At 44.3% G+C, this 25,588-nt stretch overlaps 1 long non-coding RNA gene across 1 annotated transcript in view; it reads right to left on the bottom strand.

Annotated features, from left to right (window-relative positions):
- Positions 1–25,588, bottom strand: part of LOC144819501 (uncharacterized) — a 191,844-nt gene that overhangs the window by 105,771 nt on the left and 60,485 nt on the right. The window contains exon 2 of the long non-coding RNA XR_013607412.1: positions 10,692–10,996. This is a non-coding gene — a long non-coding RNA (uncharacterized LOC144819501). The remainder of the gene's footprint in view (positions 1–10,691; positions 10,997–25,588) is intronic.

Here is a 25,588-nt window from a genome sequence, read left to right as displayed (position 1 = left end):
AGCTGTGTCAGCAAGGAGCAGAGCTGAGACTCTCAGGAAAGGACTTTCCTTAGACAAGTTGCCATATTGGATTGACCCAGATTGCTGTGCTGGGGGGTTGGGACAGGGATGGAGTGATGATGTGGCAATCTACAACTGGTCAGTGGTATGTAGCTTTTAGAACATTTTACCCCCATTTAAAAACCTCTGCGCAAGGCAGAGACAGATGAGAGGATACCGGACTTGTGAGAGATGACAGTGAAAAGATGCCCAGCTGGAAGGAGAAGCCAGTTTATGCCTTGCAAGGATGAACTTTTGGACTTTCCCTTCAGCTGACCCCCAGAACTAGAATTGGTCTGTCCAGTGCCTGTAGAGTGGGCTCCTTATATTCTTGAGGAACAGTTGGGGAATGGACCTGATGCGGACCCTGGTTATTTTCCTTTGACGTTTTGTGGACTTGCCCTTGACTGTACTGCTGAGACACAAAGGTGTCTTGCAAAATGACCAGAAGGCCATGGGGCTTGGGGAGTGTGGTAGGGAGGGTGTTCTGCTTGCTTGCTATGGAGGGACTGTGGAAGATGCCCCATAAGCAGAAGAGGGTCACAGTAGCACAGGCAGAAGGCAGGCTTGGCACCGTGAGTGAAAAAATTCAGCTCCCCACATAAAGCTCCCCTTTAAAGTCCTGACAGAAAGAACTGACAAATATGCTCCTGGTGGCCCGGGCTGGCTACCGGGAGTGAAACGAGCCCAGGAATGTAAAAAGTGGCACTACTGGGCCCGTGATACTACTTGGTCCCACAGGGGGACCAGATGGAGAATGAATCACATGGTACTTTGCCTTCAACTCTTCAATTACCAAAAGGGAGCGCCATACCTTTACTGTTGATGAAGCTAGATTTTTTAATATTTCATGGAAAAGGAGTATGAGTGGGGCCCCCTCCCCAAGCCAACACACAATTATATATCCTGAGGATCCATCGCATGGGACAGAGAAAAATATCAAAATGCCAGGCACATTGCACATCCCTCGTGCCTGTGACTGACGAGTTGGGACTTGCTGGCCTGCTGCATCACTGCTCTTTACTAGCCCAGGCAAGGTAAACTCCTATGTAGCCCACTTTAGGTTTACACGTTTTGGGATGGATGCCCATGAGAAGGAGGTGGCATAGGAGGCGAGTGCACCCATAATGGCACAACTAGCTGGCACCTACTCCAGAGGAAGAGGACCTTGAGCATCATTCTTGTTTGGTGCTAGAAGCTTATATTAGGTATTCTCGCTCTGAGCTGTCTGAAGGGCAGGCTGCAAAGAACTTTGCCTTAGTTTCTTGATGTATGTATATTCTGCATAATGTTGTCTAGCATTATTTTTTTGAATTCCTGCAAATGTAAGTATCATTATGTGTATTTATGCAAGATGCATTTGGCCCACATTGTGTTAGAAAAATGTTGCTGGGGAAACATTTTTTGCTAGAAAATGACACAAACAGCACACTACATTGACCAAGCGTGCAGTCATTTTGTTTACTACAATGCTGCTTCTGCTTAGTCATCCCCTCTTGTTTCCAACTTCCTAGGCACAATCCAATTTAATCAAACCCATTCTGATACAATCGTAAACCTTTCTCCACTATATTTTCACTTTTTATTTTTACCACTGCCTGGTGTGTTTCTTTTACATTATTTTACACGGGTTTGTCTTTTTCGTATTGTTCTTTGTTTCCATAGGAAATAGATTTTTTGGAACGCTTTTAACAGTTCCACTGTTTAGTGAATCTTCACAAAACTTTCCAGAAGAAAGGTAAGCCAACGCAGATTCTTCCTGGATTTTTTTAGTGTGATCCATTAAGTGGGGACTGCAAAAACGAGGGGGGTCCCAACATACATGTTTCCCAATGCTATTTCCCAATGGAAATTAAACAGCGCTGTAAACAAAAATGCTGAACAGAATTACACCTGATTTGGCAGAAAACTATACCTTTACCAGGAAGGCATGTTTTTTTGTGATTTGGTGAAAATCTATTAAGTATTTTTTGAGCAAATAAGGTGTTGAATGTATGTATTTACAGAGCTGTGGTAGTATCATTGGCCAGGGACAGCAAAACATTAGACCAAGTTGCTGCCTCACATCAACAGCGGATTCAGTCCCTTTGTCCTGATTTTTGTTGTTGAAAAAACGTATAGGGAGGCAGTGTCGGAAAACCCTGCCCCTCCTCCCCCCACCCCAGGCATTGTGAGCGTGGTGGATTCTAAAAGGATCCTCGGGGCGAAAAACAGTAAATTGTTTTTAAAAAAAGGTGTGCCTTTGTCATACACTACTTATGATCCCACATATTATATACCTCATGAAACCTTCGATGACTTTGATAGCATCACTGATGACATCTGAAATAACATCATTGATGATAATATTAGGCTTATAGAGGGCACGAGTTATAGTTACTTCAGTTAATTATAGCTAGTTTGATTTTTTGAGTTTAAAATATTGCGTTTAAATTGAGATTTCCACCTAACTACAATGCCACTTTAACTTTTTTTTGTATATATAAATTGGGCCTGGGTGAAATGTAAGCACAATTTTGGACATTTTGTGTAACAAGATTTATGTGAAATCACCAGGATTACACCATTATACCATATCGTGTAACTTTCGGGAGAAATGATAATGTGAGATGCAGTGTTCTGAAAGTTTTTGAACATGAGCAGTTTTTATTTTTGTTTTCTGCACATGAGCGTAATTTTTTTTGTAAAACATTTTTTATTAAGAAAAAAAAAACAGACATCAGCAACAACATATCGATACAGAGGGAGCACTACAATAGACATCCGTGGTACAATAGATGATATTACAAAACACAGTCCAGTATGATGGAAGGTCTAGGGCGATGGGGGGTCATCCCATGCAGGGGCCAGGGGGGGCTGACATATGTCCCCCCGGTAGGAGTTCCACAAGCCCCACACACAAGACCATTTTTTGGGACATCCACGCAACACATTTACAGTCTTTTCCCTGAACATTGCCCAGTCCATGTCGTTTTCCCAATCCTGCACCGTGGGCGGAGCCAGTACCCCCCATCGCTGGACAATATTCCTCTTGGCTAACATTAGCCCCAGTGTTACCCATTGCATCAGACTAACATTCAGGTCAGTTGGTTCCAAGATGTTTAGGAGACACCTACGGGCCTCCTCCTGGAGCTGCGCAGCAAAAACAGTATTAACTATGTTGTGACTCGCACACCAGTAGAGTAGGATCTGTGTACATTCCCAAACTATGTGAAAAAAGGTCCCCAGCTGGCCACAACCCCGTCTACAGGCACCCTCTTCTGCCCTCCCCATTGGTACCAATTGGGGCCCCATTACATAAATACGATGGAGGAGTTTTAATTGGACCAGATGGAGATGAGCTGATATTGCTACGACCCTGGGAGAGGAAACTGCCCCTTGCCATTCCTCGTCATCCATCTCCAAGCCGTCTCTGGCCCACTTGTCTCGGAGAGCCTGTAGAGGATCCGAGATGTTGTTGACCAGTTTTTTATATATCAGGGAAATGGTGCTGTCAGGGAGATGACCATCAAGTACCCTATCCTCCAATGATTCCAATAATGTGGACCCGGGCTGGAAGTGCGAGCGAAGTGCATCCCGGACCTGTGTGTATCGGAAGTGCTCCGATTCAGCTAGGTTATATTGCTGCTGCAGCACTGCAAAATACTTAATATCAGACTTGTCCCACAAATCCCCTATGCATGCAATACCTATTAGCTCCCATTTATCGAATCCCTTATTCTTCCACAGGTCACCCAATTGCTCGGAGTCCCATAGCGCGTCGCAAGGGTCAGCCTCCGTCCCCAGCCCAGGCGATTAGTGGCCACATGCCAGACATGTACTGCATGTTTGGTGGGGCCCAAGAGAGGTATTGGATCCATGGAGTTCTGAAGAGCGTATCGGAACCAGGGTAGGGACATCATTTTAAAAAGGGCAGCCTTGTCTAGCAGGGAGAGTGGAAGCAATTTCCACCTGGCAATATCTTTACGCAACTGAAGCAGCGGGGGCTGGAGGTTACGGGAATAGCGAAGAGAGGAATCCAAAGAAAGGTAGATAATTAAACCCTTCGGTACAAACTTGTAGGGGGCTTCCAGGTGGCGGAATCGGGGGCGCACCCGCCACCACGAACAGGAGGGATTTGCTCCAGTTTATGGAAGAACCGGAGTACAGTCCAAAGATCGTAAAGATGTCCATGAATACTATCAATGATCTCCTAGGGGAGATCAGGTACAGAAGGATATCGTCCATGTAAAGAGAAATCCGGTCTTCCCAATTCTGAGACCACCACATACCCCTGACCATTAGGTCTTGATGTATCCATGCTGCCAGCGGCCCCAACGCTAGGGCAAACAGCTATGGGGACAAGGGGCAACCCTGACGGGTCCCTCTACCCACCTCAAAGGCATCTGACTTCTTATTGTTAACCACCACTTGAGCCATAGGTTGAGAATACAGTAAGTGCACCCATAGCGTATATTTGGGGCCAAATCCTAGCTTCTCCAACACAGCCCACAGGTAGGGCCATTCAATGGTGTCAAAGGCCATGGCCGCATCCAAGGAAACTATAACCGCCGGCTCCAATGTGGTGGTTGTCCTAGCTAAAACCCTGTGTACTCTACGCAGATTCAGTGCCGTGTTGCGATGCCGTATGAAACCTGATTGGTCCGGGTGGACCAATGTCCCAATCACCGTCAAGAGGCGAGTAGCCAGGAGCTTAGCCAAAATCTTAGGCACCACGTTCAACAGGGATATCGGTCGGTAGCAACAACATTCGGTCCTGGGCTTCCCGTCTTTATGAATAGTCACTATCGTGGCTGTACATTGGTCTGGTGGCAAGAGTCCCGCTTGCCTCGAGTCCTCATACATGGCCCTCAAATACGGGGTCTATTTATCCGGTTGGAGCTTGTATAGCTCAATAGGTAGCCCATTAGGACCAGTGGCTTTGCGATCGTATGACTGCTGCTATTTCGTCATTGGACATGTCACTGTCCATGAAGTCATGGTCGACCACCAACATCTTGGGCAGAGCTATATGTTTAAGCATCTGGCGAGAATCCTCTACAGGGTAAGGGGCTGCTGAGGTATAAACAGTCTTGAAGTGGGCCGTGAAACTGTCCGCTATGTCCTGCAGGTCCGACAGGGAAGTACCCTCTTGTCTTTGAAGTACAGTCACCACTCTACTTGCCCACTCTCTTTTATCCAACCAGGCCAGGATTTTTCCGGCCTTGTCGCCCACCTCATACAACCGACCCTGAACCGCTCTCCCTACGGCCTTTGCTTGATCGGTCGGTAATGCCCTGTTGTCCTGTTGTTTAAGTTTGAGAAGATGGAGCTTGTCAGGTGTGACGTCCATTTCTAGATCTGCTTCCAGTCTCCCTACCTCCGCCTCCAGCGCCACCATCTCTTTACGCTGTTCCTTCTTTTTCCCTGATATTAAAGAAAGGGCCTGGCCCCCTATCACTGTCTTAAATGCCTCCCAAAGCACCTGCTGGGATTCCACCGAGCCTTCATTCTCATTAAAGTAATTATCGATGTCCTTAAGGAGCTTTCGGCGGATATGGGGATCGTGAAGATACCACAGATTAATGGGGGCACCCCGCCCCGCTGGTAACCGAGCGTCACCTGAAGCCACACCGGCGAATGATCTGAGATGCCCCTGGCCAAGTGTTTAACCCCCCAAACTTGTCCAATTTGGGACGCCGGTACTAGAAAGTAATCAAGTCTGGAGAGACTCTCATGCGCCCCAGAGTGGAAGGTATACTGGGAGGCATCTGGATGGAAGACCTTCCATCCATCCACCAACCCCATGGACTCTAGGAAGTTCGGCAGCCAACTTTGCGAGCCAGGGCAAGTATGCAGAGGATATCGGTCCCGGTCCCCAGAGACCACAGAGTTCAAATCTCCTCCCAGCACCAAGAGGCCCTCTGGAATCTCCAACAGCAGCATACCCAAATCACTGAACATGGTAGCCTGAAGGCCCGGAGGTACATAGACGGAGAGGAAGGTGACAGGTTGGCCCTCCCAAGTGCCAGAGACTCCGACATACCGTACCTTAGCATCCGTCCAAGTATCCTGCATTACGAGGGGAAAGGATTTTTTCATCGGTATACCAACCCCCGGGAACCCGTGGGGAATCCTGCATGAGCCAGTAAGATGTAACCCCCTCTATGCAATGCCTTGCAGGTATTTCCAACCAAATGGGTTTCTTGCAGCAGAACAATGTCAGGAGCATGACGCTCAACACACTGAAGAACAACAATACATTTGATTTTGTCCCCCAGCTCATTGACATTCCAACTCAACAATTTAACCCGACTGTCCCCCACTGGTGCCATAATGAAATATACTGTAATGCACTCAATGTAACGCCACTCCCCCAAACATTGAATCAATAGCCATCACTGATGTAAGCAAAACTACAAACAAAAAACTAAACATTCCCACCCAACAGCCCCCCACCCCGCTGCCCTGCCCTCTGGGCTCTGAACTGCCCATGAAAAACTAGCAGAGCGCCTGTCGCCCTGGAAAAGCGTTCAAAAGGGAAAGGAAAAAATCAAGGGGGGAGGGGAAAACAAAACCCCGCCACTTTCCAGCCCAGCATGTCTACTGTATACCCTTCAAATTCAAACAACTCAAGGATGTACCAGTCCCCTTGCCAAATGGTAACAAAGTTTTTGAAGCCCCCCACCCGCCCCTGTCACCCGCCCCTGTCACCTGTTACAAGTTAACAAAAAGTACTAATCCAGCCGTCGGACAGGCATCTCCTCAGGTCGGTGAACTGTTGTCTGCGCCACCTCCACCACGGACATGAACGTCATTTGAGGTAGAATTTTTACCCTAGTGAAATGTTTGCTTCATTTTTGAGCACTAAACTAAAATCCAAACGCAAGAAACAGTGTTTTGAATGCGAGAAGCAGTTCCTTTAACATGGGCGAACAACAAACTATGGACCATTCGGGTGCATTTTTAGTGCAAACCTACAAATCGGAAAGTGAGCTGCAGAATTTTGTATATACAATTTGTAAGTTATTTATTTATGTATATGTTTGAATGTGTTTAACAACTGTCATTTCTGTATATATTTGACTTCTCCTTTGCATCACAGATTGTGGACAAGATCTGATGCAAAACAAACATTTATTTATGTGGATGGTAGAACTATTTCAGGGATTATTTCAGAGATTTTTTTATGCTGCTGTGTGTCATTCAAATAAATAAATGAACTTTTTTGCATCAGAGAGTACCTGTGTCCACTGTCTTTGTTTCAAAGGATGGGGCATGTATGATCTAAAGTTAGGGTTTCTCTATACACTTTTGAGAGTGAGCTGTGCATGTGGTCAACAGAGTAGTGGGGCATGTTGCAAGCCTGACAAAGAGGGTGTAGAACTCGAGGTTTGGGAGTGATTAGGAGTGTCTGTCAAGTGAATCACACTGCCCAGGTTCAGTTTCAGGTGATTGCTTGCCCTGGTTTAAAAGATGTCATTAGCCAGTCTGATATCAGGAGTGTTGGTATCCTTCATGGCTTTATGTTGCTAATACAGTCTCCATCTCTGGGAGGTCCAGCAAGTGAAAGGAGTCTTTCCAGGTAGATCGCTCCCCACCCCCGCTGCAGCTCCACCTGCGCTTGTGCCCGCATCTTGGTCTGTTTTCTGCCCATTCCTGGGTGCTGCTCTTTCCCTCGCCCCCCGTACCCACTGCTCATTTCCCGCCCCTGCGGCCCCGCCTCCCGGACCCATTCAACTCGTCACCGCACCCACCCACGCCGCCGGCCACACGCTGGACCCGTCTTCTCCACATGCACCCACGTCACCTTCGACCACACCACCGAACTCCACTGGACCGACCACCGCTGCATTAATTTCACCTTCACGAAACCAACCTTGCACCACCGCACCCAACAGCTGCCTCGCTGCTGCTGGAGCAAAGTCACCGAAGACCGGCTGGACACCACCCTCACCCAGAACCCACCCACCCACCCCACCAACCCAGATGCTGCAGCCCACAACCTCAGACAGTGGATCGCCGACTGCGCCAACACCCTCGCCCTGCTCAAGAAACCCTCCAACAGCCACACCAGCAAGAGAGCCACCTGGTTCACCAACAAGCTCCAGAACTCCAAACGCACATGGCGGAAACTGGAGAAAATATGGCTCCACGAATGCACACCGGACAACCACACAGCCCACAAGGATGCAATCCGCAGACATCACCACCTCATCAGACTAGCCAAGAGATCCTCCTTCAAAGACCGCTTGGACAACAACGCACACAACAGTAAAGAGCTCTTCAGCATTGTAAAGGAACTCTCCAACCCCAGCGCCAACGCCAATGACATCCCGCCCTCACAAGAACTGTGCGGCTCACTAGCCATCTTCTTTGACCGCAAGATCGCTGATATCCAAGACAGCTTCAACACCACAACCTACCCGACTACGCCAAACTCCACCTCCCCTGCGAACACCACCAGCACCATCCGCCTGACCTCCTGGTCCAACGTCAACAACGACGAGACACTCAAGGGCAGTAACTCCTTCCACTCAGGATCTCCGTCAGACCCGTGCCCACACCACGTATTCAGCAAAGCAGACGCAGCCATGGCACCCCAACTACGGAAGGTCATCAACATCTCCTTCAAAACAGCGACATTCCCGGAACGCTGGAAGCATGCTGAAATCAACGCCCTCCTCAAGAGGCCCAAGACGGACCCCAAGGACCTCAAGAACTTCAGGCCTATCTCCCAGCTCCCGTTCCCGGCAAAGGTCATCGAAAAAATCATCAACAGCCAATTGACCCGCCACCTGGAAGACAACAACATCTTGGAACCGTCCCAGTCCGGATTCAGACGAAACCACAGCCCCGAGACAGCCCTCATCGCCGCCACAGGCAACATCAGGCGCCAACTAGACAGCGACGAAACATCAGCCTCGACACGGTCTGCCATCGCACTCTAAAGACACGCCTCCTAGAAGCCGGAATATAAGAGAAGGCCCTTGACTGGACCACGTCCTTCCTCTCCAGCAGAACCCAGAGCGTCCGACTCCCACCCTTTCGATCCGAAGCCACCGACATCATCTGCGGCGTCCCCCAGGGCTCATCCCTCAACCCGACGCTGTTCAACAACTACATGGCCCCCCTTGCACAAGTGGCCCACCAGCACAACCTCAACATCATCTCCTATGCCGACGACACCCAGCTCATCCTCTCCCTCACCAAGGGCCCACACACCGCCAAAACCAACCTCCACGAGGGAATGAAGGCCGTCGCCGACTGGATGAGGAGCAACCGTCTGAAGCTGTACTCGGACAAGACGGAGGTACTCATCCTCGGACCCACCCCCTCAGCCTGGGACGACTCCTGGTGGCCGACCACACTGGGAACAGCACCAACACCCACCGACCATGCACGCAACCTAGGATTCATCCTCAACTCCTCCCTCTCTATGGCTAAGCAGGTCGACAACGTCTCCTCCTCCTGCTACAACACCCTCCGCATGCCCCGCAGGATCTACAAGTGGATCCCGACCAAAACAAGAAGAACGGTGACACAGGCCCTCATCAGCAGCAGACTGGATTACGGTAACGCACTCTAAGCAGGAATCCCAGCCAAACACCTACGACGACTACATCGCACCCAAAACGCCTCCGCCCGACTGATCATCAACGTCCCCCGCCGCAGCCCCATCACTCCCCACCTGGGAGACCTACACTGGCTCCCTGTCGACAAGAGGATCACCTTCAAGCTCCTCTCCCACAAAGCACTCCACAACGCCGGACCAGCCTACCTTAACATCTCCGCTGTCACCCACATCCAACGAACGACCTCCAGTGGCAGATCCTTCTCCTACCTCGTGGCCAAGACCTGGAACACCCTCCCTCCCCACATACGGCAGACCCAAGGCCTACTCACCTTCAGAAGACTCCTCAAGACCTGGCTCTTCGAGCAGTAGCAGCACCCCCTCCCCTCAGTGCCTTGAGACCCTCACGGGTAAGTAGCGCGCTCTACAAGTACTCTGGTTGATTGATTGATTGACTGATCAATAGCAACAATGTATGATGCAGGGGGAGTACCAATATCATTCTAGTAAACAAACAATATGTAGGGCAGATAACTCATTTTAGGTTGGAGGTTGAAGGAAGGAATCAGAACAGTTAGTTAGCCAGTACAATGCTTGAATTCCCTTTCATTGAGAGTACTTGTAATAGGTGTTCTTTTTATCACTCCTCCTTTCAGGAGAACAGAAGATAGCCAAATAGACCAAGCAGGGGAAGGCCACCACCAGCAGCAGCATGACCAGAGCCAAGGTAGACGATGGTACTTAAGGAGATACTCTGACCTCAGAAACTACTCCTGTTGATTCTAGTAAGTCTTGTTTATTTTGTGTTTCTTCATTTTAACAATTCCCACCTAGTATGTATTATGGACTTCTGTATGTTCCATTTTCCACATGTCCCATGATCTTCTCTAATGTTGGCCATCCCTCCTTAGTTCGTTGTGTTTTCTATATTCCGTGTCATGCCTACTGGTCGCGCAAGACTGGCGAACTACAAACATGGCCGGCTCCCTCTAACGCGCATGCACGGGAACAGGCAGAGGAGCTCAAATACTCTTTGATCCCGAGTAGAGACGCTTCGCGTTCCTGCTTAGGGGAAGAGTAATTCTCGTCCGGGTCTTACCTGCACTTCAGGGTCGTCGTCCCTCAGCGTTCTTTTTGTCGAGTCGGTGTCTCCTGGATCATCCTTCCCTTTCCTGACCCTGCTCTACAACTCTGGGTCCCTGCTAAGTTGGCTGCAGGCACCAGTGAAGTTTATACCTGAAACCTAAATGACAAAACAGAGAAAAGCTGCATAATTTTGTTTATGGTAACAGGGCTTTAGTGCTGACAATACTTTGTTTCATTTTCACTACTTATCTGACATGGGCTCTGAGTTTATGGAGGTCTGCTTTTGTTGCTGATTTTCTTTCATAGTCCTGTAGATTCCTGATAAATTAAGGAATATTGTTAGGTCTACCTGAAGCTAAGGTGGATGTTGTAAAGTGCATTAAAAGCATCACAGAGAACCTTATGCTGGAGTAACTCTAGTCAGTCACTACATGTTTTTAGTTGGGTTTTTGTACAGTTTTTCTTCTACATATTTTCTTACTCATTATTCTTCAACACTAGACACTTTATTTTTCTCTACCTTTTTCCTTTTTACACATACAACAGCCTTTCGCCTACACCAATCACCAGAATACACAGAAGAAGGGAATTATTCAGGTAGATATAAGCACACGTAGAACAAACTTAATTGTAGGATTTGAAATACCTTGCATAATAACCTCATTTTCTGGCCTATTTCTTAACAGAGAATTGTCTTGGCTGACTAGTTCTGTTCCAGAGTTGGGTGCGACATGGGACCTTTTGTTTTCCTCCTTGTTTTCTCCCCTCTTCCCCGAGTTACTATTGGTACTTTGACTCAGTTGGCTACAATAGGTGACCAGGAAAGGTTGAGGCCCTTTCATCATTTGCAGAGCGTTCCTGGGAAAAAGTGAGTAAAACCTGACATTCTGTTTCTGTAGCTGACATGCTCTTGCCAGTAGAGATTTCTCCCATCCATTTTGTTACAGTGGAAGAAACCAAGCCCTCACCCCTCTTGAACATATCACCACTTCATCTCTGTGCAGTGCACTACATGAATGGGCACTGACTTTGCCTGTAGCTTCAGAATGACAAAATAGCAAAACTGTATGAAGTGAGAGGAAGAGCAATATCGTCAGGAGAAAACTGTTTGTAAAAGAGGGAAAATATATTACCTTTAGGATTACACTGTTGGGCGAGAAAGGATTGCTTAGGCAGTAGACTTGTTTACCTGTAAATGTGCTCCCTTTGTATAAAGAGAACCTACTAATAAGTACCATTTTGTCTTCGATTTTTCCACAATTCAGGATAGACATCACTACTGCTTTACCTCCCTTAGAGCATACCTGCTGCCACTGCTAAGTCATGTGTAATATGTTCTACTTTCAACATCTAGGGCCTGATTCACAGAGGTAAACCTAGACCTGAAGTCTAAGTTTAGAACTGAAGTCTAAGGGCCCAATTCACAAAGGTAAAATTAGACCTCCGCCTGGACGCTCCCTGGGAACTTAGCCATGCTGTATAAATCAATTGATTGAATAATTGTAATCTACCTTTGTGAATCAGGCCCTTAGACTTGAAGTCTAACATTAGACCTGAAGTGTAATTTTAGACCTGAAGACCTGTGAATCATGCCCAAAGTTTAGACTTGAAATCTAACTTTAGACCTGAAGACTTAACTTTAGACCTGATGTTTACACTTCAGGTCTAAAGTTAGACTTCAGGTCTAAAGCTAGACTTCAGGTATATACTTGGACTTCAGGTCTAATTTTACTTTTGTGAATCAGGCTTCCTAGTATGTGTTAGGGTCTTCTGTGATACCTGTTTACTCTAACTTCCCCCTATCAAATTTATTGTCCTCTTAAACCACACATACTTGCCCCCTTGTTTTCTTTTTCATATTCCCTCAGTTTCTGCAGCTGACATATTCTGTCTGTAGCTTTCACCCCCTCCCTTCTTTTAGTAACCTTTCCCTTGCCACTCTTTTACATGTCTTGTGCTAACAGAAGATTGTTGGCACTAGAAATAGGAATGCAGGCCTAAGTTGACAACATGGAGGTAGACAGAAGGTTTTATTGATCACACAATCAATCAATAGTACAGGAACAGAGATGGTCATCATGGACCACAACCGGGTACCATACAGGGTTCCAAGATGTCATGGCAGTGCAGCATAGCAGGATGCCAAAACCATATTACCTTCACACAACCTTCCACTCCATTATTTCCTGTTCTTTTCAGAGCTATGCCCCTCCATTACGAAAATAACACAGTTAAATTAAACTTAAATGGTTGACTGCTTGGCCTTCACCCATGGGATTCCTACTTTCTGTCAGAACCGCAACATAAATATCCCCTGATCAAGGGTTCTACCCGAAATACATTGGGTTTGATGGACTATTGGGTTTGAACCGTATTTCTTCAGGAGGACCCATTGGAAATTCCAAATTACTGTGGACTAAAAACTTCACTTCCATGTCGAACTGTTGCGCATTTATTGTATAGAAGTGGATTAACCTCCTAGTTGGAGACCGGCTGTGCCATCAGGGGACGCTTTTTACTTATAGTTTGGCCACTAACACGAACGGATGTTAGGCACACTTCCTCGACAACACTGAGGGTTATAAAAACAAGTAGACCTGATATGAGATATGTGCAGTCTGAACACTCGGAATGGTGACAACTTACAGTATTGGGAAGTGGTGCCTTGACTGGCTAAAAACCTCAACACAGTATCAGGTGAAACAACACTTGTCCCTCTTTTCTGACGACCTGGAACTCAGGGACTTTTTGTTAGGTCCATAAAAACCTCGTCAAACGTGCATCTTGTATGCCATACACAACAAAATATGGAAGACCTCTCAGCAGGAGGTGGCTGAAAGATTGTGTGAATTGATAGGGCTAATTTAGAATAGGCTCTAGCTGTGGCTGCCAACGGTATGACCACCATATCATTATTAGTATACTCTTTGGGAAACATGGTATCCTCAGTGACAGACATTTGTCAAAAAGACATGTCCGCATTGCAACATGGCCAATCACAACTTAGGTCTTTTATGCAATTGAGCTTGGCAATACAAATACTACATTCTGGCCATGTGACATGGCGACATATCAATGTCACAAATCTGTTTTCCCTATTCCATCTTACAGAACAACAGATACTTATGGCAGGCAAAGATGCTAAATACATTATGTTACACATACCGAATCTGGAGAAGTTACCTCTCACTGTTGCTGAAATTACATCCGTGAATTGGTTAATCCATGGGTATATTACATGCCAATCTTGACATTTAATTTTCAATACTGCCTACAACATCATCAAGTGGGAAGATATGAAGCATTAAGATAAGGGTTTGTACACAAATCTTGGGAACTTCCTATTAAGTTTCTGTGTCGGAACTGAAGTATTTCTCAGCAGTTCCGAGTGCAAGAGTAACTTTTTAGTGGATCCTTGATTTGCAAGGACATTGTGTTGCATGGGGCTTGTAATGCTTCTGTGGAGGACCTATCCTGCTACTTGAAAGGTTTCCCCGGTGGCTGTAATACGCCCAACTTTCAAATGACTCTCTAATTGGAGTTACCTGATGTTGAACGGTCAAGGTTGCTGCAGAATTAAGCCAGTGGTTGCCTATCTGGTGACAGTTTCTTCTGTTGTTACTTGTTGTACACAAGTACTGTTTACACCTACCCATACAGTTTGGGAGGCAACACTTTGGACTTTAATTACTCTTGCCACCTCGTATTTTGTCACCCTGAGCAAACAAAAAGCCTTACTGCTTCAAAAAGATGTGGCCTTAACTTCTGGTAAGGAGATGTTTGATCTTCAGGTTGCAAGGTCTTTTTCTGAGATACAGGTGCTACTTCACACTACCTCCCCATTCCATCTTTTATTGACTCTGCCTTTGGGAGCATCTTTGGATGTCCTCTGCTGGTCTTGCTCCTGATTTCCGGTACAGTCGTTTGATATATTTGCTCTGCAATGAATGTCCCATTTCTAGATCAATTGGAGCTGGCACTACCTAATGTAGCCCTGTGCCATGAGTGAATGGTGTATTGCTTTAGCACACTCTTGCTTTAGCAACTGAATGAGCATTGGTTCTTAACATTTCGGCCGGTGAGGCTTCACTGCGTGCAACCCATGTTCCGCTGTTTCTAGTGCACCTTGGATTTATGCCTGGGATCACAATTGGTTGAGATTTCGGACATAAACGTACTGGTGGATCCCTTAAAATTCCATTGATATAGTTGTCCACTGCCTATGCCACTGCTCCTGGCCGCATTCTACTAGCCTCCCTGGGATGCTTCTGCGGCAGATGGTTTGGATCTTGGCTCTGTTTCGGCAGAACCCCAACTGGCTGTTTTTGCTCCTGTGGTGGCTGCCGTGGGAGTTGGATGGAAACATATTTGCTCTATAAACTTGTTCTGAGTTGTGCCTCTGGGTTTATTGTCTGCCGATGCTGGGAACAGAAATATTTCATCTACCACTTGGAACACACAAACATCTGGCTATTCTTTTTGGTGGGAACTTTTATACGTCTTGTTTTTAACATTCTGAATTGATTTTTAAATTAACCTTTTTATGCTTTTATATTTTTTTAATTGGCTTTCTTTGTGCTTTGGGTTTCTAAGTAGCATGATTGCTTTTTAAACAGCTTTTAGATAGATTTTTAAGAAGACATTTTAGGATTCCTTTTTGCATATGCTGCTGTATTTTTAGCAGTAGGGTTTGCTCTTATAGATAGCTTTCTTACTCGACTTATGTCCTAGGAGTGGGTGTCATGTATTCCAATTAGGCATGAAGGGAAACACCCATTTTACATATACACAGGCCTTTTCTTTTACATGATGACTTCTGACACACATTTGCATCTGTGTCAGTCCGGATTAGTTTCTTGGAACGTATACTTGGTTGCAGAATCAATCATGCTGCTTTGACACCATATACAAGGTTTATCCATGTGTTGTGGAAATGTGCTTGTTGTTTTCATACATATGGTGACATAGCTATAAATAACACACAAAACGATGGCAGCCTGATCAAGCTTTCGGCCCAATGCAAGGATGGCTTTTTTTTTAAATAAACATCAGGTTCCAGGTGTTAGCAGAGGAGCACTTTGCTGTCATTGCGAGGTCTCTACATGCTGATACTTAGGCCCGGCAGCCTGCTGATATCTCTAGAGGGGTGTCCAGCTTGTGACCATGACAGGGATCTACATCCTTTCCCTTCAGGTAATAGGGTTTGGATCATCCAGTCCAGGATTCTTGGCAGAACATATACACACCCTAGACACTTAGGTTAGAGGACACGTAGGAGGAGGACCCCAGATTTCGAAATTATTGTATTTGTCTGTATATATACATTGTTTTAGCACTATAATGGAACTTTTTATTGTGTTCACTGCCCTAGCAATTCTAATAACCTTCATTTGCTTCTGTGTATTGACCATTGAAGCACATATATTTTATACAAGAATCACATTGGTTCAATAAAAATTGAAAATGGACAACTGTATATTCATTGTATATTTCTCTGAGAGGAAGAGAGCACAAGTAACTGAGCGAAAGGGTTTTAGATCTGTTACAATGATTCCTGAGGGAACAGGGTTGTCATGTTCAATGGTTGCCAGAACTCTTTGCCACCTGCCTAAGTATTTATGGTGGCACTGTGTGCTAGCTGGCCTATGATGACATATCCTGAGGGGGTGCATGGTATCAGTCTGGTGCTATCCCAACGGTTATGCTGTCCACAAACGTGCAGTTCCTACCATGCGTGGAGAAGACATGACATGGCACCACCAACATTGGTTGGGCTCTTATTTTAATGAATCACCTGAGTTGTTCAATCGTGCCCTCTCAGAGACCCCAACTTATCTCCTAACCAGAGGGGTCCATGGTGGTAGGGAAAATACATCTCCTATATCTTGGCTGTAGGCTGTTCAAGCTTGAACTCTTCTAATCCCCACCGTGTTTACCCACTATGTAAATAATGTTTTTATTATGTCTGGACATGAAGATCCTCGGGCATTAAACATAGCTGGGACCTGCAGACATGCAGTCCCTCTGAAACTATTATACCATGGTATCACACCAGAGCGCCAGATTTGTACAATCTGAGATGCAGATCAGCTAGTGGCAAATAGAAAGTATGGAGACCGTCACCATCCCAGAGATGTTTATTATATTATTGTGAGGCTATGCTCAGGCAGGTACACCAATACTCATGATAGGCTTTCGTTGTGTACAGTTTATTGGTGATGCTAATTACATTACTAAGTTTTGTAGGTTTTCTAATTGCAGCACGGTTGCTACATAATAGTGCATGATAGTGTCAATAAATATAGTAAACTGTTTTTGTGTCTCACTTCTGTTTATTGTGGACATGCATGAGTGAGCAAACAAAAGGTGATGACCTGCTACCACAGTTCCCTGAGGGGACTGGAATGTTTTGTTCTGGGGTGCCAAATCACCTATTACTCTTGGAAGATTAGGAGAGCAGTTGAAGCACAATGAGTTAGCCTGGATTGTGGTTCATGGGTACTGATGTGAATAGATGAATCAGTCCTTATATACTTATGTTCTGTGATCCCAGGCACAGTTCTGTAAGCCTGGGCAAAGCACTACGCTATGCTTGCATAGTTTGTGAAGTTTGTGCAACTTTGCACTATGCGAGTTGCACGTAGCACAGTGCAAACACGCATAGCGTAGCGGTCATTTTTTGCTTGCTCGCGGTCCTCAATGTCAAGTTGGCGACCGCGAGCAAGCAAAATGACATCCTGGCGAGACTTTTTCCTCATTCCCAATCAGCAACATCAAGTTGCCAATCGCGAGCGAGAAAAATAAACCTCCCGGAGAGACTCTCAACGTGGGAGGTCAGGCTTCTCATTGCAAGTGGTCGCGTATGCTCATGACGGCTCGAAAGAGAAACTACCAGTCCGCTTTGAGAAAGCTGCCGCTCTAGTAAAAATCTACTCGAGCGGCAGAAAACGACAGCTCACACTGTGCAAGATGTCGTTTTCAATGATTGCACAGTGCGAACAAGCATCCGGCACTGTGCAATCATCGTGAGCAGCTCACTACACAGTTCGCGTAGTGCTATACGTACCTCGTGTAGTGCGAAGTGCACTTCGCGTAGCTTCGTGTAGCGCTACTTCACGAAATATGCCCAGAGTTACAGTTCTGTTCCCAAACATAATCCCTGCAACAACAGCAACACAGCTGCATCTTTAAAACACAATAGTTTTATCATATAAACTGTGTTTTGTCCCTTAGTGGGCCGAGAGAAGAATTCCGGCATAGGGACCTGTCCTAGAATGAACACACACCACATACAGGGTCCATTGCTAAACTCAGAGCTCACTAATATACCCCTTTGCTTGCACAGTAAAGATAGGCATAGACAGATACATAATTTGCCATGGTTGGGTTGTTCATTGTATACTGCCTGCTTGTATTGTTGATTAGTTTGTTTAGTTGTATTTGCCTACTTTTGCAGCACATCTGCTTCAAAATGATACTAAGGGCATGCATGGGTGAAAGATGAAAGGCGGTAATCTTTTTCCACGGTTCCCTTGGGGACTAGAGGGTCGTGCTCTTGGTTTGCCAAAATCATCTGCTACTCTGCGAAGGTTAGGAGTTCAGGTGAGGCACTGTGAGCTAGCCAGGATTTTTACCAACAGGTACTGACGTGGTAGAGAGACACAGTCCCCACATTCTGATGTCCTGTCATCGCAAGGCACAGTTCTTCTTCATCAGAATCCCTGCAATATGGTACGACCAAAGATTGGTCAGATACTTATTTAACAGGTCTCCTGAGTAGAACCTGTGCAAGTCCATAGTACCCTTACACCTCTGCCGGAGACGTCCGTGGTGTTGGGGATTAATCTTCCACAGGAATTTAGGAAGCACCTAATTTTCTGTTGGTTGTTCAAGCTTGAATCTTTAAAAGGATTACCCATATTAGTGTTTGCGTTTTGTTTGCATTCATGTTTTATTAATGGTGCAGCCACAACCAGTACCAATTGCTGACATTTGCAAACCTGCAGTCCATGCATGTTTAACTTTACATGGTCTTGGTAATGTAGACAGTGACATAAGCTTTGTGGTTTAAGCCCATGATGCCAATCATTTCGAAGTCTTTTATTCTTGGGTCAATTTTTCAGCTATGGATGCTAATTAAGAAACATTTCATGCATACACTAATGTTGCAGCACCACAACTTTGCAGCTCTGGCAGTGGGACAGCAGTTGCCTGCAGTACCAACAATAAGTCTTGTAATTATTAATTCAATTATCGGTAAGATTCCTGGAAGCCATGAGGAAATTCCTTGATGTATAGCCCAAAACATTTCTCAAATTGAAGCCGTGTTTCCCCTTACAGGACCACAAAACAAGCACAGAATATTGACTATGTGCTTACCCCATGGAATGGGTCCTCAAATTGGTGACTATAACACTTGAGGCACAGTCTTTGCAGCAGTCTACCATCAACCATGGTACTCCATCTATGTCAGCCTTGCCAGAGGTCTTAAAAATAAGTGCAGAACAAACATGGGGCAGTTGCTGCCCTGGATTTGGCAATTAAATTAAGGGAAAACTTTCCAGTGGTCTCCTCAATGATTCTGTCTAACATAAAAGGTGAAGTGGCGTCTTTGGCTATACTCCAGAGGCTTGCACAGGTTGCACCAGCCAACCAAGAACGTGAGCTACCTATAATTATTGCTGAAGTAAATACTTCTATAGGTCACAATAATTTGGGGACCAGACCAAATAAACCACAACTTGGCAAACCTGGTTCGCAAGGGACACTACCAAGCAGAACCCTGAGTTTATTAAGTAACGATGGGACAAACCAAACCTAAAAAAAATGCTAAATCTCAAGAATGTTCCTTGTCCCTGTCACCAGAGCCCTCTGACAGATGTTATCATTTGCGTGATGTCCCTTCTCGTTCCTTTCAGGACTCATTTAAAAAAACAGGATTGGTGTCACTATATCGCGGATTATTACAACGCATTCCGTTACATCGGAATTTTTACAACGCAGGATCTATTACATCGGATGCCATTACAACGCATGGCATTACATCGCAGATGCTATTACAACGCATGGCATTACATCGTAAGTATAGGTAAGTATACTTTTTAAAAAAAATGTAATTAATTTAATTTAATTAATTTAATTTATTTAATTTAATTAAAATACATTTTAAAATAGTAGTTAATTTAATTTAATAAATTTAAATCTATTTATTTAATTTAATTTTAATAAAAATTGTAATTAATTTTAATTAATTAATATAATGAAATTATTTTAATTTAAATATGTTTAAAATTGTAATGAAATTAAATTAATTAAAATATTTTTTTTAATTTAATTAATTTAATTAAAAATGTAATTAATATAATATAATTAATTTAATTTAATAAATATATTTTAATTAATTTATAAATGGTAACTATAATTTATTTAGCCCTAATCACAAACCCAACCCTTAACCCTAAAAACACCCCTGTACCCCAAAACCCAAACCCTACCCTGAAACCTAAAAACACCCCTGTACCCCAAAACCCAAACCCTACCCTGAAACCTAAAAACACCCCTGTACCCCAAAACCCAAACCCTACCCTGAAACCTAAAAACACCCCTGTACCCCAAAACCCAAACCCTACCCTGAAACCTAAAAACACCCCAGTACCCCAAAACCCAAACCCTACCCTGAAACCTAAAAACACCCCTGTACCCCAAAACTTAAACCCTACCCTGAAACCTAAAAACACCCCTGTACCTCAAAACCCAAACCCTACCCTGAAACCTAAAAACACCCTTGTACCCCAAAACCCAAACCCTACCCTGTAACCTAAAAACACCCCTGTACCCCAAAACCCAAACCTAGCCCTGAAACCTAAAAACACCCCTGTACCCCAAAACCCAAACCCTGCCCTAAAACCAAAAAATACCCAAACACCCCAAAACATATACCTCAGTACACCAAAACATATACTCCTATACTCATACTTATTTAAAAAATTACTTAAATTAATAAATTTAATTTATAATATTTAAAAACATAAATAAATATTTTTATTTATTTTTATTTATAATTAATAATAATTAAATCAATTATATAATATTAAATAAAATTAAAAAAATTTATATACTTACCAATACTTACGATGTAATGGTATGCGTTGTAATAGCATATGCGATGTAATGCCATGCGTTGTAATGGCATCCGATGTAATGGATCCTGCGTTGTAATAGCTGCGTTGTAACAGCATTACGACGTAAAAGTTGCGTTGTAAGTGTGCATCACCAAAAAAACACTATAAGAGAGGAGGGCTTTCTGAGCGCAGACATGAAGAGTATGTGAAACCAAAAAGGACTCAAATTTTCATCTGACATGAAGATAAAGAAGGAGGAGGAGAAACCTCATCAATTTAAACCCCAATTTCAGAAAAAGAAGGTTGTGACTTTACCAAAAAATGCCACAAACAATAAGAACTCTCCTCCTGAATTGGAGGTGGGCGGTAACTCTCCTCGACAGCAAGGCAGAGGTCACTATATTGCATCTGAATTTCCATGTGGTTCTGGCAGTGAAGGCAACTGATCAATATGTTACAGTTGAAACCCAAGAAAGGAACGTAGTCTCTCCAGACAGATTATATGACTTGGGTGACATACAGTGCATAATATAATGGGAAAATATAACATTGTCATATGGCATTCTCTTAGCAGAGGTCGATTGGCCCCCAGACTTTGTATGAACTTCCCCACAAGGTGAAGATGTAATGCTAACATCATTTTCTGTGCTTGTTCCAAATGAAGTCAAGCAAGCATATGCCCCAAAATGGGCTCTGGCACTATCCCCACCTTTATATCGCAATCATGTCGACTGGGATAAGGACTCTCCTTATCATTTAATACCCATAAGGACTAGCCCACAAGTACAACCAATCTAGTCCAATAAAACAGGATGCTAAAGTACCTGTTAGAGAAATACTTTCACAATTAGAGTACCGGGGGCAATTGAACCCTATTTCTCTCAAATTAATAATTCCCTTTTACCTGTCTTAAAACCAGATCTTTCATATTGTGGAGTGTTACACTATAGACATTAAAATAGTCATAAGCGCACCTTTGCAATTCAAAATGCACACAGTACGACCCTGATAAACAATATAGTCCGTAAAAAATATAAAACAACCTTGGATATTTCCAAAGTCTTTTTCTGCCAAAATATAGCGCCTGAAAGCAGAGATTGGTGTGCCTTCTCAACGCTTGGCTTTCAATGCCACTTTTCTCAATTCCCCATATGGTATAAGAACAGTCCAGGACTGTTATCTGCCTGCATTATGTCAATTCTTCATTATATTGATACAGGTGCATTGTCCTACGGTGATCATATCTACCTGCCAGACAATGTGTTATACACACATTTATCCAGAGTAGATCACATTATATTGGGATTTACCAAATCTAGTTATAAATTAAAGTTTAAGAAATCTAATATTATTAATCTCTGTGTCTTGCTTTTAGGATACAAACTTACTCATGAGGGAAAAAGCCTTGCATCCCACTTCCTAGAGAAGTGTGCTCTGCTAGAAGCACCAAATACACTTCAGAAAATCAAATCCTTATTAGGATTCCTAAAATGTCAGCAGAACATACATGCCTGATTATGCACAAGTCCTCAAATCATTACATTAAATACTTCATACTGAATTTTTCAGTTCACATTGGACATCAGAACATACAGACATACTCAGATCACTTAAATATGACTTGCTTGCTACACATCTCTTACATACAAGTTTAAAGACTATGAACTTGGTTATCCATATAGTTGAAGGTTCCATTGGCTTTACATGCATCACCTTTAATGAAGGTGGTACATTGCCAATTGCATATAAATTGCATATATATTCCAATGTGAAAATTCATTTTGTATCCATTGAAAAAGTCCTGACCATTGTGCAGATGGATTATACTTAAAGAATGGCCACTCGCACAAGTTAAACACATTTTTGTTGTTACTCCCTTTCCAGCCTTAGAAGCAGTCACAAAAACAAGCTTACCAAATGCTAACGCCCTCCATCATAGATGGATACAATCTGCAGCGTCATTCACAGTTGTGGATGTAGACTCCGTCTTTGAATCGTCTTTTCATATGCAATAATTTCTCCAATATGAGCATGTCTATCCAATACCTAGCCATCTTTCGCCTCTTAGGCAGTATAAGAGAGAGAGAACTGCGTGATACCTAGGCTGTAAATCTTTTTAGCCCAGCGTGAAGGAGACACATATTTTAGAGTTTTATTGGAGTAATTGAATTTGTTTTTAAAAACTTTATTTTAATCTACTTGCGAGTTCGCACAGAAATTGTTGCCTGGACACTCACCGAGTCTACAGTGCAGACATCTCTTCAAGTTAATCCTCCCTGGTCCTCTGCAGTGTTTGCTGATTGTGTGGAGGGAGTATTACCATTGAGGCGTCATCATTCCAGTGAGCCATTCACTAGCCGCCATCTTGCAGGGAGACGGTCTAGTCAGCTCCCTGTCTCCTCGGCCTTAGGGTATTTAACCCGGGGATATCGCGGACATGCAGAGAGAGAGAACCGCAAGAAACCTAGGCTGTAAGTCTTTTTAGCACAGCGCGAAGGAGGCACATATTTTAGAGTTTTATTGGAGTAATTGAATTCGTCTTTAAAAACTATCTTTTAATCTATTTGTGAGCTTGCACAGAAGTTGTTGCCTGGACACTCACTGAGTCTCGAATGCAAACATCTCTTCCAGTTAATGCTCCCCAGTTCTCCGCAGCGTTTGCTGATTGCGTGGAGGGAGAAGTAACCATTGAGGCATCACCCTTCCAGTGAGCCATTTACTAGCCACCATCTTGCAGGGAGACGGTCTTGTTTCCTCCCTGTATCCTCAGCCTTAAGGTATTTAACCCGGTGATGCAGTGGAAGCGCACAGCGGGCGCGCTGCTGGTGAGCTGTAGGCGCGACAAAGGCAAGCCCGTCTGCACCCATCCACACACGACCTGGACCAGGGGCCAGAAATCCTGGCCCTAGGAAGGCAGGTGAATATAGATACTCTAGTGAGCAGTTACTGGATATCAGACTACCGCCACACCATGCCTGCGCAATTCAAGTAGGAATCAACAACATATCTTCTCCCATGGCTCCCTGTCAAACTTGTGGTTATAGGACAATTATCACCCCGACAGGTCAAGCTCAGCAAATACCTTTAAAGAGGACATTTGGAAAATGGGGCTGATAAATGCTCGCTCTATTCCAAAACATCTATCAGACATTAGAATCTTGCTAGAGGAAGAACCTCTGGATAGTCTGTTTGTTACTGAAACTTGGCTTAATACTAGCTCAGGCCCAGATATTCATATAGCCCTTCCCCTTGGCTATCAGCTACACAGGCTAGATCACTCTTACAGAATAGGGGGTGGCATTGCTATCATCTGTAAAGACTAATTCAAATGCACAATATCCAATTTTAAGCTTCCTGAGTGTGAAAGTGCCCAGTATTGCCTTATCTCCTACCCACACATTCTCAGGAGTACTTATTTACCGGCCACAGGCACTAGCAGCAGATTTTTAGAGGCACTACCCGACTATATATTCAGCCTCATAATGGAAAAGGCCCGATTGACAATTCTCGAGGACTTTAACCTTCATGCTGATAATCACGACTCCCATCACATCAGACAGATGCAAAATGACGTGGAAGCAGTACAATTAACCCAGTTGTAACTTCTTCTACACATGAGAAAGGCCATATTCTGGATCTCATCTTTTCTAACGACCAGCAGCTTATAGTTTTTCAATCTACTCCAGTACCTTGATCAGACCACTTTTTATTCACCTTCAGTCTGCCTAAGCCGCTGCAGGTGGAAAAACCCCCCAGCACAAAACATCACTACGAGGTGCTTGTCAAAAGTGGACCCTAAAACTTGACAGACTACCCTTAAGGAAAATTCACCTACCCTTTCGGGAAATATAGACAAGAAAAATCAGCAGTGGGAACACTGGATTACCCAGTCTGCCAACATCTGTGCTCCCCAAAAAAGTTTAACAGTAAACCTCACTCCAAAATTTCCCCATGATATAATGAACAGCTCCTTGCCCTGAAAAACATTGCAAACAATTAGAGAGATGCTGGAGAAAAATTGATGACCAATCCCTTAAATCTGATTACAAGTAGATAATCACATCATACCATAATGACATGAAGACAGCCCAACCCAAATTTTATGAAGGTAAAATAGCTTGGGCTACTAATTCTCCTAATGAGCTATTCAAAGTAATAAAAACCTTGACCAACCCACATGAAAATGCCAATACCTCTCTACATCTATGAAAAGATGCAATTACATAGCAGCCGATTTCTCTAACAAGGTGACTGAACTATACCAGCAGTTCCTGAAAAATAGGGAACCTATCACAGCAATATTGGATAGGACACCCTCAATCCTCATATTAGCTAGTTTTCCAAGTTTGGAGGAAGAAAAGGTCTGACACCTAATCAGGACCACCAAATCTGGTTCTCCGTTGGACCCAGTGCCCCCTCTTCTCCTAGCGGATGCCTTGGATGTTCTTCTACCATTGGTGAAAGAACTTCTCAATCTTTCCCTAGATTTCCCTGGATTCTGCCCTAGTTACAAAAGAAACCCAATCTCAACTCTACTATTTTGCATAATCTCTGTCCCATCTCCCTTTTACCATACCTGGGCAAACATTTGGAGAAACATGTCAACCTTTCCCTGTCTAATTTATTGGAATCTAATAGCACCTTCCATCTCACTCAGATGGGTTTTCGAGCAACATACTGACAGTCACTGAGGAGCTAAAATCAATACTTGATGAGGGTCGGTCTGCTGCCATCCTCTTGCTGGAGCTCAGTGCCGCCTTCGACACCCTAGATCACGCCATCTTAAAGT

Source organism: Lissotriton helveticus, chromosome 2_1 (assembly GCF_964261635.1).
Source record: "Lissotriton helveticus chromosome 2_1, aLisHel1.1, whole genome shotgun sequence".
Taxonomy (NCBI): domain Eukaryota; kingdom Metazoa; phylum Chordata; class Amphibia; order Caudata; family Salamandridae; genus Lissotriton; species Lissotriton helveticus.
Note: the sequence above shows the minus strand (reverse complement) of the source record. Positions and strands in the feature narration are given on the sequence as shown.